Genomic DNA, 14,679 nt, shown 5'->3' with positions numbered 1-14,679 from the left:
GGCAACAACAATCGAGAGAGAAAGAGACAGAAAATTGAATGTTGTTATCTTCCTCACAAGAATGACGATAATAAATGACTAAAGAACAAGAATAAAAAACAAGAAGAGGATGAACACTGACAAGAAGAGGATAAAAGTTTTTTCACATTCACTTTCCTATTTATGAAGCTAGAGAAGACAATAATTGTTCCTCGTACCAAGGAGCAGTTATGGGGAAAGTTAATGCAAAGTGGGAAACGTGTAGGACGACCTTTCTTCTTCTAAATTGCAAAATACGCCCAAGTCAGAAGAAGAGGGGCAAATTGTATGTACACCTTTCATCATCCACCACGTGTACAGAAAGAGACACGTGGAAGGCATACAAAACAAGATATCAAAACATGATAGCAAGCATCTCATAAGAAGATGCCACCGGTCAGCAGATCCGACGGTCAGGGACAGAGGATCACAGAGGTATGATGGCTCAGAGGAGCACCAAATAATACCCCTTGGGTGTTAATACACCCAATCCCAAGGAAGATCCCAGATCAACGACTGAGAGGAAGTTTGACTGACACAGATGTGACCAGACAAAGAGACACTTGCCTGACACGAGCAGACATCCATCTACCCGCATTAAATACCAAAGAGATATACACGTGAAAATCAACTCGTGGAAGAGGCGAGGATAACCCTTCGTATTCAAGCACATGCCGCAGCATATGCCGAAGACCTCTGCGTAATGGGCACAAAGTACAAGAAGATCCCAGATCAACGGCTGAGAGGAAGTTTGACTGACATAGAGGTGACCAGACAAAGAGACACTTGTCTGACACGAGCAGACATCCATCTACCCGCATTAAATACCAAAGAGATATACACGTGTCAATCAGATCGTGGAAGAGGCGAGGATAATCCTTCGTATTCAAGCTCAGGCCGCAGCGTATGCCGAAGACCTCTGCGTAATGGGCACAAAGCACAAGAAGATAAGATTACAACGGCACCTCAGAAGTAGGACCCACGTTCCAACCCTATAAATACCCCTCTCCACTAAGAGAGGAGAGGTCGACCAATCCAGAGCAACTATAGGAGAATATAAGAGAGAGAAATAGGAAGAGTAAGTAATCCCCCTACTTCCGCAGACCTATGTATACTCTAAAGTCATTCGACTATCTTTGTAATCATTCAATACATAGTGAAACACCAGCCCCGTGGATGTAGGCCTTAGTGCCGAACCACGTAAATCTTTGTCTTATTTACATTTCAGCACCTTATATTCAGCGTTGAACTTCATGTGCTTTACATTTATACTTGATTCTCTGTCTATTCCTTTATACGAACATTATTTATGATAATATTCGACAAGACAATGACAAGCTCGAAGGCTTCGAGTCGATGAATCGATATAATCATTCCCTTTACACATACAGCGTACAATTCTAGAATTAGACTGTATGCGAATATTGTTTGTGAACACGTGGATGGCTTCGTGATTCATGTGTTCACAAAAGATATAATTTTTAAACCTAGAAAAGTGGATATCAGTTTTTATTTTTATACATGATTATTAAAAAGATATTTATAAATATCTTCTCCTAATTAACTTTTATCATGTAATACTGGATTTGCGCTCGTGATTCGCACCGGAAATTTGTTTGCGTTTATCTTGGTGTGCACAGGGTTCCGTCCCGCCCCGTGGCGATTCATTTTTTATTTGATGTGCATGGGACTTCGCCCAGCCCCGTGGCGATACATTTTTTATTTGATGTGTGCAGGGCTTCACTCCATCCCGTAGCTATACATTTTTTATTTGGTGTACATAGGGCTTCGCCCCAACCTGTATTTTTTATTTGGTGTGCGCGAGCCTCGCCTACCGTGAGGTTTTACGGCCTCGAAGTCATCAACGATGTGTACCTTACCAGTACCTCATTCTACGCGAACTCTACGTATCAAGTATCTAAAGAGATCTAATGGCGACAATATTATATCCGACATAAGAACTTAATCATGGAGAACCCTATACTTCTCGCAAGACAAGTCCAACAATCATATATAAGATTCTCAAGAACATTCACTCCAAATACCAAAAAATAATATAATAGCTTTTGAAAGTAATTTAAAAGAACACTAAACATCTATGTATGAGACATGCTTTGCCCATACAGAAATAGGGAATATATTGGCGGCAATTCTCACTCCTATATAATAGTGGCAACAATTTTCACTCCTATAGATTTGCATAAAATAGATATAACATTTGGGGCACACATCTCACACCAATCAAAAGTAAACCTTCTCCCTTTCATGCTAACAAAAAATAAATATTGTAACCACTTTCCAGTCAATGGAAAGAATCACTTTTGAAAAAAAGTAAATACTCCCAAAACACAGATATTAGTTGTTTCTAAAGATCCAACCCCATCCCAAAATGTAAAAGAAAACTAGTTTGAATTACACACTTATATAATACAAAACATCATAGGTTTTTGAGCATTGGACGGACGGATGACATTTTGAGAGACAAACAAGTGATCCGACCATCCTGATAATTGCATAATTCATATGATTTTAGTATCCATTCCATACTTGTTTTAGCTATTATTCTTGCAGTATTTTTATTATTACTCTTGTTTTCTCTTATTTGTATCTATTAGGTGAATCATACGAAAAGGAGATACAAAGTTCTGAAAAGATCTAACAAGAGAAGCATCTCAAGTATCCAAGCGCCCAAGTCCAAGAGAAGTGGAAGAAGTGCGACGAAAAGGAGCAAAACGCTCAAAATCAAGAGAAGGGCCAAAGACAGATATTAACTCATTTAAATTAAGGATTTCTCATCATCATCTTGAAGAGAAATGAAATATAAAAATAATACAAAAAGAATGAGGTCATTCCGAGTTCGGATGAAGAAGTTGTGGCCAAAACAAATTTTTATCAATACCGAAGACAGTAAGGTTCGCATACCAGGTTCGCATACTTAATTCCGAAAATTTCTGCTGGAATTTGAAGTTCGCGGACTGGTATGCGTACTTAGCAAGTAGGAAAACGTGTATTAATACCTTGGAAGGCCTAAGGTCACGTTGGGAGTCTTTATGTCGTATTTTCGGGTCGGGTTCTTGAACCAAACTAAATACTTGATGGCCAAGCAATGTAAACCTATAAATAGGTATTAGGACTTTCACATATCAACACATCTCATATTATACTTTTGTTCTTCATTAATATTTTAGGGTTTACCCTTTTATGGGGAAACCGAGTAATTGTGTAATCATGAGAAACTAAATCCTTTGTTGATAAAGGATGAATTCAATGTTCCAAGAGTGAAGCTTTATTAATAATACAAGTCTATTTGAGGATTTAATCATCATCGTTTATTTTCATTATATCTAGGGTTTATGATTGATTCTTATATTGGTTTGGGTGCGCAACCAGATTAGTATATTGATCATTCTATTGCTAGTAGTGAGTTGAGCGATCCGTAATTGTCGTGCATCTCCTACACAAGTAGAAAACATGAGACCTTGCAGAGGAATTCTGTAAAGCACTCGTGTCTGGAAACAACACCAGTAGTGAACCGAGATTACTGAGTTTAATTGCTGGAATCAAACCTAAATTCACAAACCCTAAAGCGTTTGATTGAGTTACACCTTGTAAGCGTACCTCAAGGCGGATGTTGAATAGAATCCGGTGACTAAGCGTACCTGTTATCCGGTGATACAATGAGTTTTGGGAATATCTAAGCGTACCTGTTATTCTATGGTTAGTGATGAATGGTTCTAATGGAAGATAGATAAGTATTCTAATCATGTTAACGCTTAGTAACGGCGAAGGATTCCTTAATCGTCTCTTTTCTTCTTTATTGTCTTTTTTATCTATCTCACAACCAAACCTCCTTTTGTTATTTACTTTATTTTGCTATTTCAAATAACCTATCAATTACACAGCTCTTTGTGGGAAAGATCTCTTACTACCGCTATATTACCAGTTAATTAGTGGGAAATATCTTTATTAATTTGTTGTGCCTACGACAGCCCATACACATCCCAGTCTCATCTCAGCCAAAGACATCTGATGGTTATAAGAGTTGTAACCTAATTCAATTATGAATATGTGCATTTATTACCCTCATAACTATTTCCACAATAATTTTAAAAAAATAAAGTCCACACAGAAAAAAGTAGAAATGACAACTAAATGTTGAAACCATGGAGAAGTCATATTTTTACACACCAATATATTAATGTAGAAAAAAGATGAAGGAAATTCCTTGCACCATATCTTTAAAAAGATCAAATTAACCAACCTTCATCAACCTGCAAGATACAAATAACATTAGAACGTGAGCGATTACAATGTGTGAAGCCCAACAAAAATCTTTGGATTATACAGAGAAAGGGAGCAATTATTGAAAAATGAAAGGAAAAAGAAGGCTCACCTGCAATTTAATCGAATAAACTAGCCTTGATTGACGTGCAAGATACTAGAAACATTCGACCATTTGAGGTCCTCTTTTTAACCAACAAGATTCTGTACAATGCGTAGAACCATAAACAAACAACTCTAGGTTGGGTCCTGTTTATTTAAAGCACAAAGAATAATTCATGTTAGAGTATTGCTCGGTCAAACTCGCATGCGTTGCTATCTCAAGCATTTTTTTCAATGTTAGTGACCAAAACTATAAGTCTTGATTTCTAGCCTACTATAGCTAAGGTCTCGGACTAGGATAGAAAGTGTAATTGAGCTCAAGAACTCAATGACAATCATCATACAAGACGAAGGACTACTCAAGGAACTGGTGGATCTTCATCGACTAAAAGGTATGTGGAGACTTGAACTTATCTATCACTCAAAAGTCTATCTACTCTATCTCATATTCTTGAGAAAAAAGTCGTTTTGGTATATAGACTTTGATTATACACATTTGCTATTTCGAGCCGAGTTTATCTCGCCAATCTATTTCTCGAAATATGTGTTGCTAAGCTTTTGCTTTGGCCAAGTTCATCTTTACCTAGTGACGAAAGTCATGTTATGTTTCAATCACTTTGAAAATTGCTCAGAAGAAAAATGGTTTGTGAATAACAACTATATAACGTCCTCTGAGAATGTTTCAATGATTGAAATGAGAGTTTAGATTATATAACCATTGGTGGATATAAGCATTGCTGTGGAAACACATATATGTATAAGTCCTTATTCCTTGAACCGAAGTTTGCGAACTTTGTTGATCAAGAGAACCGGAATAGTGGCGTGAGTTAAGTCAACGAACTCAGTCCGCGAACTGGCGGAAGTTCTTGACCCGAGAAAGTCTGCTGGAGTTTGTAAACTCCTTCCGGGAACTTAAGTCCGCGAACCCAGTCCGCGAACTTGAGTTGGTAATATCTATAAACGATTGTTTGTGAACTTATTCATATTAACTAAGGAATGCTAAATGCAAACCGTGGCTATATAATTCATGAACCGATTCGAGTGAATAAAATCGTTTTTGATTCAATTATGTCTTGTGTAGTTACATAACATTTCCTTGCAATTGAACAACTCTCTAACTAGTTCATATGAGTCATTTGAACAAGTTATGGTGAAGAAGAACATGGTTGATATGAAAGTGCTCATATGGCTAACCATTGGTTAACTATTGTTGAACCAACAAATGTTCACGTTTGGGTACGGTTATATAAACCCAAAATAGTACATTTCATTTGTGTGTAACAAGCTAAGTTTTCGATCTAACGGTTGAGAAATATTAGCTTGAATCTAATCAGGTTTTCATCTAACGGTGAATATTGAATGCTTTAGTACCAAGCTAACATTAATTGCAAACCCTGATTTGAAAGACTATATAAGGGAGAACTCTAGCAACTGGGAAACCTAATACCCACACCTTAATATGATACTAGTTGTGTAAGCTAGAGTCGATTATCCTTTAGCCTTTGGTTTCTTCTCTAAACCGGGTTAACGACTTAAAGACTTCATTGGGATTGTAAAGCCATACCGATACTACTTTCTCGTAGTTGTGTGATCTGATCTTGCTGATTCTACCGTGTTGAGTACAATCGTAACGATTGGCTTGAGATTGATATCTCCGATAGGCAAGATAGAAAATTAATCACAAACATCTTCGTCTCACCGTTTGTGATTCCGCAATATCTTTTTTCGCTGCGTCGATTAAGATTATTATGAGGTGATTGATAATACTAGGCTGTTCTTCGGGAATATAAGTTTGGTTTATCAATTGGTTTTTGTTCACCTTGATTTATCAAAAGACGGAACAAAAACTCGTAGGTATATTCGTGGGAGACGGATTTATCTATTCTGTAGACTTTTTTGTGTGATACAGATTTGTTTATTAAAGTCTTCGACTTTGGGTCGTAGCAACTCTTAGTTGTGGGTGAGATCATCTAAGGGAATCAAATGCGTAGCATCCTGCTGGGATCAGAGACGTAGGAGCATAATTGTACCTTGGATCAGTGTGAGATTGATTGGGGTTCAACTACAGTCCAGACTGAAGTTAGTTTTAAGTAGGCTAGTGTTTGTAGCGACTTAATACAGTGTGTGTTCAATCTGGACTAGGTCCCGGGGTTTTTCTGCATTTGCAGTTTCCTCGTTAACAAAATTATGGTGTTTGTGTTATTTCTTTTCCGCATTATATTTTGTTATATAATTAAAATATCACAGGTTGTGCGTTGTTCAATCAATTAGATATCCGACCTTTTGGTTGTTGATTTAAATTGATTGACACTTGGATATTGGTCTTTGGTACCATCTGAGTTATCTCTCTAGTATTTGATAAAGACTCGCAGATTTCTATTTTCTTGAGTATATATCAAATCGAGAGATTGAGATATAAACTCTTTGATATAATTTTTATATAGATTGAGACTGACTGTCTAGTTGATTCTCTAGAAAGTATATTGGAATTTGTCCATACAGATTGCTAATCGAAATATTGGGTGTGGTTATTGTACCCCCGCTTTTTTAATTGGTATCAGAGCAGGCAAACACGTTCAAGACCTTACAAGTTTGTGTTTGTAGCGATCTGAATCTATGGACAGAGGTGTTATCTCAATAAACGTACCACCAGTCTTCGATGACTCTAATTACTTATGGTGGAAAATTGTTATGCGAGCTTTTCTTCAAGCACGTGATTTTCAATCATGGGTATATGTTGTTAATGGCTATAATGCTCCTGTTGTGGCAGTTAGAGATGTCAACGTTCCCAAGGACATTGGTGAATACATCCCTGACGAGATACTTGATGCAAAACAAAATTCTGACGGTTTGAAGGCCATTATACATGCCATTACCCCAAATCTTCAGCACCATGTGTCAAATTGCACTAAGTCTAAAGAAGCTTGGGATATCTTAGAAACCGTATTCGAAGGTGACAAGCACATTTATTTGTCTATTTTCATCTCGATTTTTTATATTGTTAGTACCCGTTTTTGTACTTATTATGGTGTTTTGTGTATTTTGACGTATTTTTGGGAAATAAACATTTTTGGAAAATTCGGCTCGAAAAGTTGCTAAAGGCATCTCCGGGGGACATTTGCTAAAGGGACTCCCAATTTGGATAAGGGGAAAACCTGGGCACCCCCAAAACAGCTGCTATCGGAACCCCTACTCTGGATAGGGGGCGACCACCTTTCTTCGAAGATTCAAATTTCAAATTTGGCGGGAAAAGAATGCAGACACGGGCAGAATTATGGCTGAAGTTTTGGACGTGATTTAATGAGATTAAATCGTTGATTCTCATGGATTGGACCTATTAAAGATTAAAAATGTTGTTGTAGGTTTTTTTATGGGTTGGATTTAGCTAGATACTCGGGTTGAGGCAAAACAAGGGAGTGAGTTTACACGGGTCCCTGCATGATTTATTTTTGGAATTCCAGGGAGACTAAAGGCGAGATATTATTTCCAAAGATACGTATCTATCTAAGGAAGAGTTTGGGACGAGTTTGAAAGATCAGAAACGCGTGAAACAAGTAAGGGAAGAAATTATTGTCGTGACTTCCACGGAAAGAAAAGAAGAAATTTAATCGGGTTCTAGAGGGTTTGGAGGTGTATAAAAGGTGTGGTCGAGTCCCAGAGAGGGGTATTGAAGTTTAGGAGAAGTTAGGGGAAGTTTAGAAGACCACAGAGCCGAGAAATCGAAGTTGCAGAGAACCGGGTTTTGCTGCTGCTGAAGAAGAACACGAAGAACATAAGACCCACAGAAACAGTCTTTTACTTTACAGCATATCGCTTCTATCGTTTCATGTAACAGTTTTTATTGCAACAGTTCTCTGTAACAGTCAGTTTGTAACGCCTATAAACCGTTGCGAAATGTCTGCTTTATTAGTTTCCTCTTGTTTTTCACCTTTTTGAGCTATGAACACCTATTTTGAGCACGTGAATAATATGAGGAGCTAAAACCCTTAGCTGAGGCGATGGAGGAAGCCATTGTTCCATGAAAAGTGGTATATTTCTATTTTAATTAATTCTTGCAATTTCTTTTATGATTATTTGCATGGAACTAATATTGGAAAATTGATTTTTATTGAATGATTGTGATCTGTTTTGATGGAGCATGCTTAGTTTAAGACTTTTGATGTTTCATGTTTGATGTATACAATTGTTACTTCAAAAATCTACTAGAGGCAATAAATTAGAATCACTTTAAACGCAAGGAATTGCATGAATATTGATTAGATTAAATCACTTAATTGGTCAGTGGTGGAATCCTGAGTCTTAGTGCTTTTTATAATCTTGATAACAACTTCTTAAGTTTTCTATTGAATTTGAATATGAAATCGAATCTCTTCAAGCCTGAGTGAACGATACTTTTCTTACCACTTTACAACAACAATTAAAATTACATCAATTTTTGGCGCCACCGACGCGGACTTGTCTTTAAGTTTAGATTTTAGATTTTTATTGTTTAATTAGAATTTTATTTTATTTTTATTATTTTCTTTGATTTTACTTTGAGTATTTTTTCTTTTGTTGTGCAGGTTTTGCTTGAAACGAAAGGTGAAAAGTTGGACTTGCCATAAAAGGAGAAAGCCGAAGATTTTATTTTTTAAGAACTTTTATTTTTGGTAGTTTTTATTTATTTTTGTACTTGTAATTTTATTTTATTTTTGTTTATTTTTAGTATTTTATTTATTAAAAGAAAAAAACACACACATTTGCACACGCCAATTGCATTTTCGTCCGGCACCGATTTTAGGAAAACAAGTGGTTTAGTATGGTGAACCCTCTGGGCGTTATCATCCGAAACACCACAAACCTCAGCCTCGTACCTTTGGGTATATTTTGTTGTGGTAACTGATGGAATGCTAGGCTAGGTATCTGTGAAGCTTTGAACTAATTGTGCAATGGAAGAAATCAGTGCTCATAGCAAGCTGATTTTCTTGCCATTCCTTGTGTATGCTTAGGTTGCAGTGTTGATTGTGCATTGGGAGAAACTAGTGCTTATAGCAAGCTAGTTCTCTTCCCATTCTTTTAGTATACCTCCTGAATGCCTTAGCCTAGCCTTGCTTCATTTCAGCTTCACCACAACCCTGCCCTTGGCCTTAGGCCTTGGTTCATTCTTGTTTTGTTTCGCTTTTGTTCACTGTTTTGTTTTTGCTGTTTAGTTTTTCCATTGCTTTTGCCTTGTTGTTTCTTCCCTGCCCTGCAACTCTGTTGCTTCTCTGGTTTGCTTCCAATTTGGCCTAGAGCCACTGTTTACCACTCCTAGTGCTGCTGTGCACTGCTTGTGCAGCTGCTGCTGTTTTGCATTGTCTGCTACCACTGCTGCATTGCTACTTCTTTTTCTTGGCCTTGCTGTGCAGCTCTTTCTCTTGCAGCTGCTGTTGCTGTTGCCCTCCTTGTGTTGCCTCTGCCAAGCTGCTGCTGCTGCCTTTCTGCAGCTGTTGCTGCCACCCCACTTCTGCAGCTGTTGTCTGCTGCAGCTCCATTGCTGCTTCCTCACCAAGCCCACAGTTCACTAAGCCAAAGACCCTCAAGTCCAGCCACAGTCCACTGTTAGCTCAATCCCATTGAACCCAAAAGCCTCTGAAGCCCAGTTAAGGCCAAAGCCTAGTTCACTACCAAGCCCAATTGAAGCCAAAAGGCTTCATAGCCCAATAGCAATTTAGGAACCCAAATAGCTAAAACACTTCCAAAACACACCCGATCTCTGTGGATCGACCCGTACTTGCACGAGCTACAACTGACGACCGTGCACTTGCGGTATTACTGTAGGCCCGCGTTCTCATTACGCTTAATTTTTATACATATCTCCGGGTCCACCAAGTTTTTGGCGCCGTTGCCGGGGATCATTTTTAGGACCTTTTAGAAGCCTACCAAGTTTTTGGCGCCGCTGCCGGGGACTACCAAGTTTTTGGCCGGGGATAATTTTTTACACCTCTTCGAGGCCTGCCAAGTTTTTGGCGCCGTTTCCGGGGATCATTTTTAGGACCTTTTAGAAGCCTACCAAGTTTTTGGTAGCCCGGAGATGTGTATAAATTACTGTAGGCCCCCGTTTTCCCAAGCCTACCTAAATTAGTTAGCCCAGCATTTGCAAGTGCACAGTTTTTGGTTGAATTCTTGTATGCCAGAACGTAAAAGAGACGCTCTAGGACGGTTTATGCGTGAAAACCTAGAAGTGATATTTTAGGAAACAAGAGTCTTGATTACCTTAATCTAGAGAGTCCTATTTTTGAACGTCCTGATTTTACTGAGGAGAGAATCCATATTGCTACGATAGAGCCATAAATGGCAACTTTGAAAGCTTTGTTAAATCCAACTAGGAATACTCGTCCCTCGTGTACCAGGATAGCAGAAACTGAAGCAAATTATGAACTTAAACCTGGAACCTTAAAAATGCTCCCAATCTTTTTAGAGAAAGAAAATGAAACCCCTATTTCCATGTTAGGGACTTTGAGGAAATTTGTAGTACCCTAAAGATTAGAAACCTTGATGATGATGCTTTGAAACTTAGGTTATTCCCTTTTTCCTTGAAAGATAAAGCTAAATCGTGGCTATATAGTTTGGCTTCCGGGTCAATCGAAACATATGTACAACTTACATCTTCCTTTTTGAACAAGTTTTTCCCTAGGCACAAAACATCGTCTATTAGGACGCAAATCTGCACATTTTCTCAACAGGAGGGAGAATCTTTGTATAGGTTTTTGGAAAGGTTCAATGATTTATTAGCCCAATGTCCTCATCATGGTTTAGAAAAGGTTAGGTTAGTTCAGATCCTTTATGAGGGTTTAGATTATTCCACTACAACCATAGTGGAAGCTATGTGTACTGGTGGATTTGAAAACCAAACAGTTAATGCGGCGATGACATTTTTGAATGAAATCGCCGAAAAGACCCAACAATGGGAAAATAATAAGGAACCCCAGAAAAAAAATCTTCTAGGTAGAGGAAACGTTAATAGGGTAAAAGGAGGCTATGAATCAGATGCCAAAATTGCAGCAATAGCTAAAAGGTTAGAAGCTTTATAAGTGGGTCACACTAGTAGTCGAGTGAAGCCTTTTTGGGAAGGACAGATTATGGAAGAGCAAGCCAATGCTCTTTACAATAACACTAGATTCGATAATTCTCAGAAGTTCGACCCATATTCAGAAACTTATAACCCTGGTTGGAGAAACCATCCGAACCTTTCATGGTCTAAGGGCCAGAGCCAAGGTTAGTTTAGTAATTCTAATGCTCCCCCAGGTTTTGGCTATACTAAGAATCCTTCAGGACAAGCTCAGTATCAGAATCAGTCCGATAAAAAAAATTTAAGTCTAGAGGAAACTCTCGCCTCGTTTATTCAAAACACTGAAAAGATGCACCAATCATTTTCACAAAGCGTAGAAGCTAGTAACAGGATATGGCAAGAAAATAGTCAAGCTATTGCCGAGTTAAAAACGCAAGTTAGTCTGATAAATGATTCCTTGAGATAAAAATGTAGGTTCCCTAGTCAAACACAACCCAACCCTAGAGGAGTTCATGAAATAGGCGCAAAACCAACAAATCAGCTGAATTCTATTAGCACCCTTAGGAGTGGTAGAGTTGTAGACAATAAGGTAACCATGCCCGATAGTGAGCATACTGTAGTTCACCCCTCAGGACCATCCATAGATGAGGAGACAAATAAAATTTCTGATGATGCCAATTCGGTTCCTGAGAGGCCCTATTTTATGCCTAGATCCCCATTTCCCTAACTAGTAGTACCAACAAAGAGTGAATCCAATTTTAATGACATAATGGAGGTTTTTAAGAAATTTACCATAAACCTTCCGTTACTAGAAGCAATTAGGCAACTGCTGGCATATGCCAAGTTTCTTAAAGATATGTGTACGTGAAAGCGAAAGCTTAGTGTCCCTAAAAAAGCCTTTGTAGCTAGTCATACAGTTTGTATACCTCAAATGCATTTAGAGGATGAACCACCTGATTACAACTTAGAGAAAGCAATTGACCTTTTTCAGGAACATGATGGTCTAGAAATTAGGAAAATTGTGACTAGTCTATCTAGAGACACCCAAAATTCTAAGTTTGGGGGTAGTAATGCTCAAGTATCTCCATTATAAGTCCCTAACTTGGGACTCAAGCCTAGTGTGCCTGAGGTATTACCTGAGTTTCTTCCGACTCCACAACCCGATCATCCAGACACTATCCAGAAGGAAATCCAGGAATTAGAAACCCATAGTTCGGAAGAATCTGTTTATCGAGACACTCATACGAAACCCAAGTGGGCACCGCAGATAAACCCAGTTGTCCTGAATGAAGTTTTGGATCAGGTTTTGCTATATTTATTTATTTATCTAATCTGGTGAATTTGTCTCATAATTGTGGTAGTTTTATTTGGTTTTGTCGACCCACAGTTGTTTCAACTATTGATATATGATTTGAAAAGGTAATTAGCCATTTATGGGTATTTGACGTCTGGCTGAAGACTTTAAACTTAGCACTTCTTTGGAGGTAACCCATGCTCATGCAACACGGTAATATCTTTCCTTAACTCTTTTGCTTCAAATGGTAACAGTTTCTCCTTGTTCATGCTTTTAAATTTTATCTTTAGAACATTGAGGACAATGTTAGATTTAAGTTTGGGGGTGGGGAAGAAACTTTTTGTTAATAAACTCTAGAGCCTAGAAATTTATGCTTATTAAGGATGGCACTAACCAATCTAAGTGGATGGAAGAGTCTTGGTTGTAGGAGTTGAGGAACCAATCTGATTAGATGGAAACATCTAAAGAGTCTATTCATAAAAGCACAGAGCTCAGGTGTTAGAAATAACATGGTAGTTTCGCCATATCTCATTGAGTCCTTTTCACTTCTATTTTTATTTTGTTTTCTTTTTAAAATATGTTTCTCTAAGTAATTAGGTGGGGCTCACGAATCAAGTTGTTACCACTGATAGGGTGAAATAGAGTGATTGAGATACCCAAATATATATAAAAAAAAATGAAAAAGAAAAAGAAAAAGAAAGAAAAAAGAATTATTATATCAAAAAAAAAATTGAGACCAGACCATCAGACCAACCGGAATAAATTCAATAAAGTCGACCACCGGTACCCTTGTGTATGCCAGTTGTGTCGACCTAGAGCTAGGATTATCGACCATTGGTTCCCTGTATATGCCAGTTGTGTTGATATTAGTCAGACCAGTATCTCAGTCCATTAGGATAGGTTCATTTTGGCAGTGGCCTTCAGACAGATATGAGAAACACTATTCACCTAGTCAACATCAAAATCATCTATGTTTTTTCTCTATCCATCTTCTTAATCTATCCATGTGATTTGTTAACTCCGGATATTGATGTCCATAGTGAGACTATCTGAGTAGAGCTCTGTCACTTATATATGAATTTTAGTATGCTTGAGTGCAAACTCGTGTACAACAATTAGAATTTCGCATCAGGGTACTTCCTCCTGTAGTCAATAAGTATGCCAACCAAGGAGATTCTTTAGTGCCTTCCAAGGTTCTGCGTAGATGCTAGGGTCTAGAGAAAAGGTTTTGTGGGTATACCTCTTGTAAATCCTCCTGAGACTATAACTCGGCCACTAAGGGCCACCTAGGGGTTCAAAGGATTATTGCATATGCTAAATGCAATTGACGATGCCTACAACAGTGAGTTAGGATTTTAATTTTATATTTGCTCGGGACTAGCAAATAATAAGTTTGGGGGTATTTGATAGGCACATTTATGTGTCTATTTTCATCTCGATTTTCTATATTATTAGTACCCATTTTTGTACTTATTATGGTGTTTTGTGTATTTGCAGGTATTTTTGGGAAATAATTTTTTTTGGAAAATTCGGCTCGAAAGGTTTCTAAAGGCATCTCCGGAGGAAATTTGCTAAAAGGACTCCCAATTTGGATAAGGGGCAAACCTGGGCACCCCCAAAACAGCTGCTATCGGAACCCCTACTCTGGATATGGGGCGACCACCTTTCTTCAAAAATTCAAATTTCAAATTTGGCGGGAAAAGAATGCAGACACGGGCAGAATTATGGCTGAAGTTTTGGACGTGATTTAATGAGATTAAATCGCTGATTCTCATGGATTGGACCTGTTAAAGATTAAAAATGTTGTTGTAGGTGTTTTTATGGGCTGGGTTTGGCTAGATACTCGGGTTGAGGCAAGACAAGAGAGTGAGTTTACACGGGTCCCTGCATGATTTATTTTTGGAATTCCAGGGAGACTAAAGACGAGATATTATTTCCAAAGATACGTATCTAT

The 14,679-nt window shown here is 38.0% G+C and overlaps 1 pseudogene; it reads right to left on the bottom strand.

The window, feature by feature from the left end:
* Positions 1-11,076: 11,076 nt before the first annotated feature.
* LOC113319947 lies at positions 11,077-11,176 on the bottom strand (annotated as a pseudogene).
* Positions 11,177-14,679: the final 3,503 nt, after the last annotated feature.

Source organism: Papaver somniferum, chromosome 10 (genome assembly GCF_003573695.1).
Source record: "Papaver somniferum cultivar HN1 chromosome 10, ASM357369v1, whole genome shotgun sequence".
In the NCBI taxonomy this organism is placed as follows: Eukaryota; Viridiplantae; Streptophyta; class Magnoliopsida; order Ranunculales; family Papaveraceae; genus Papaver; species Papaver somniferum.
Note: the sequence above shows the minus strand (reverse complement) of the source record. Positions and strands in the feature narration are given on the sequence as shown.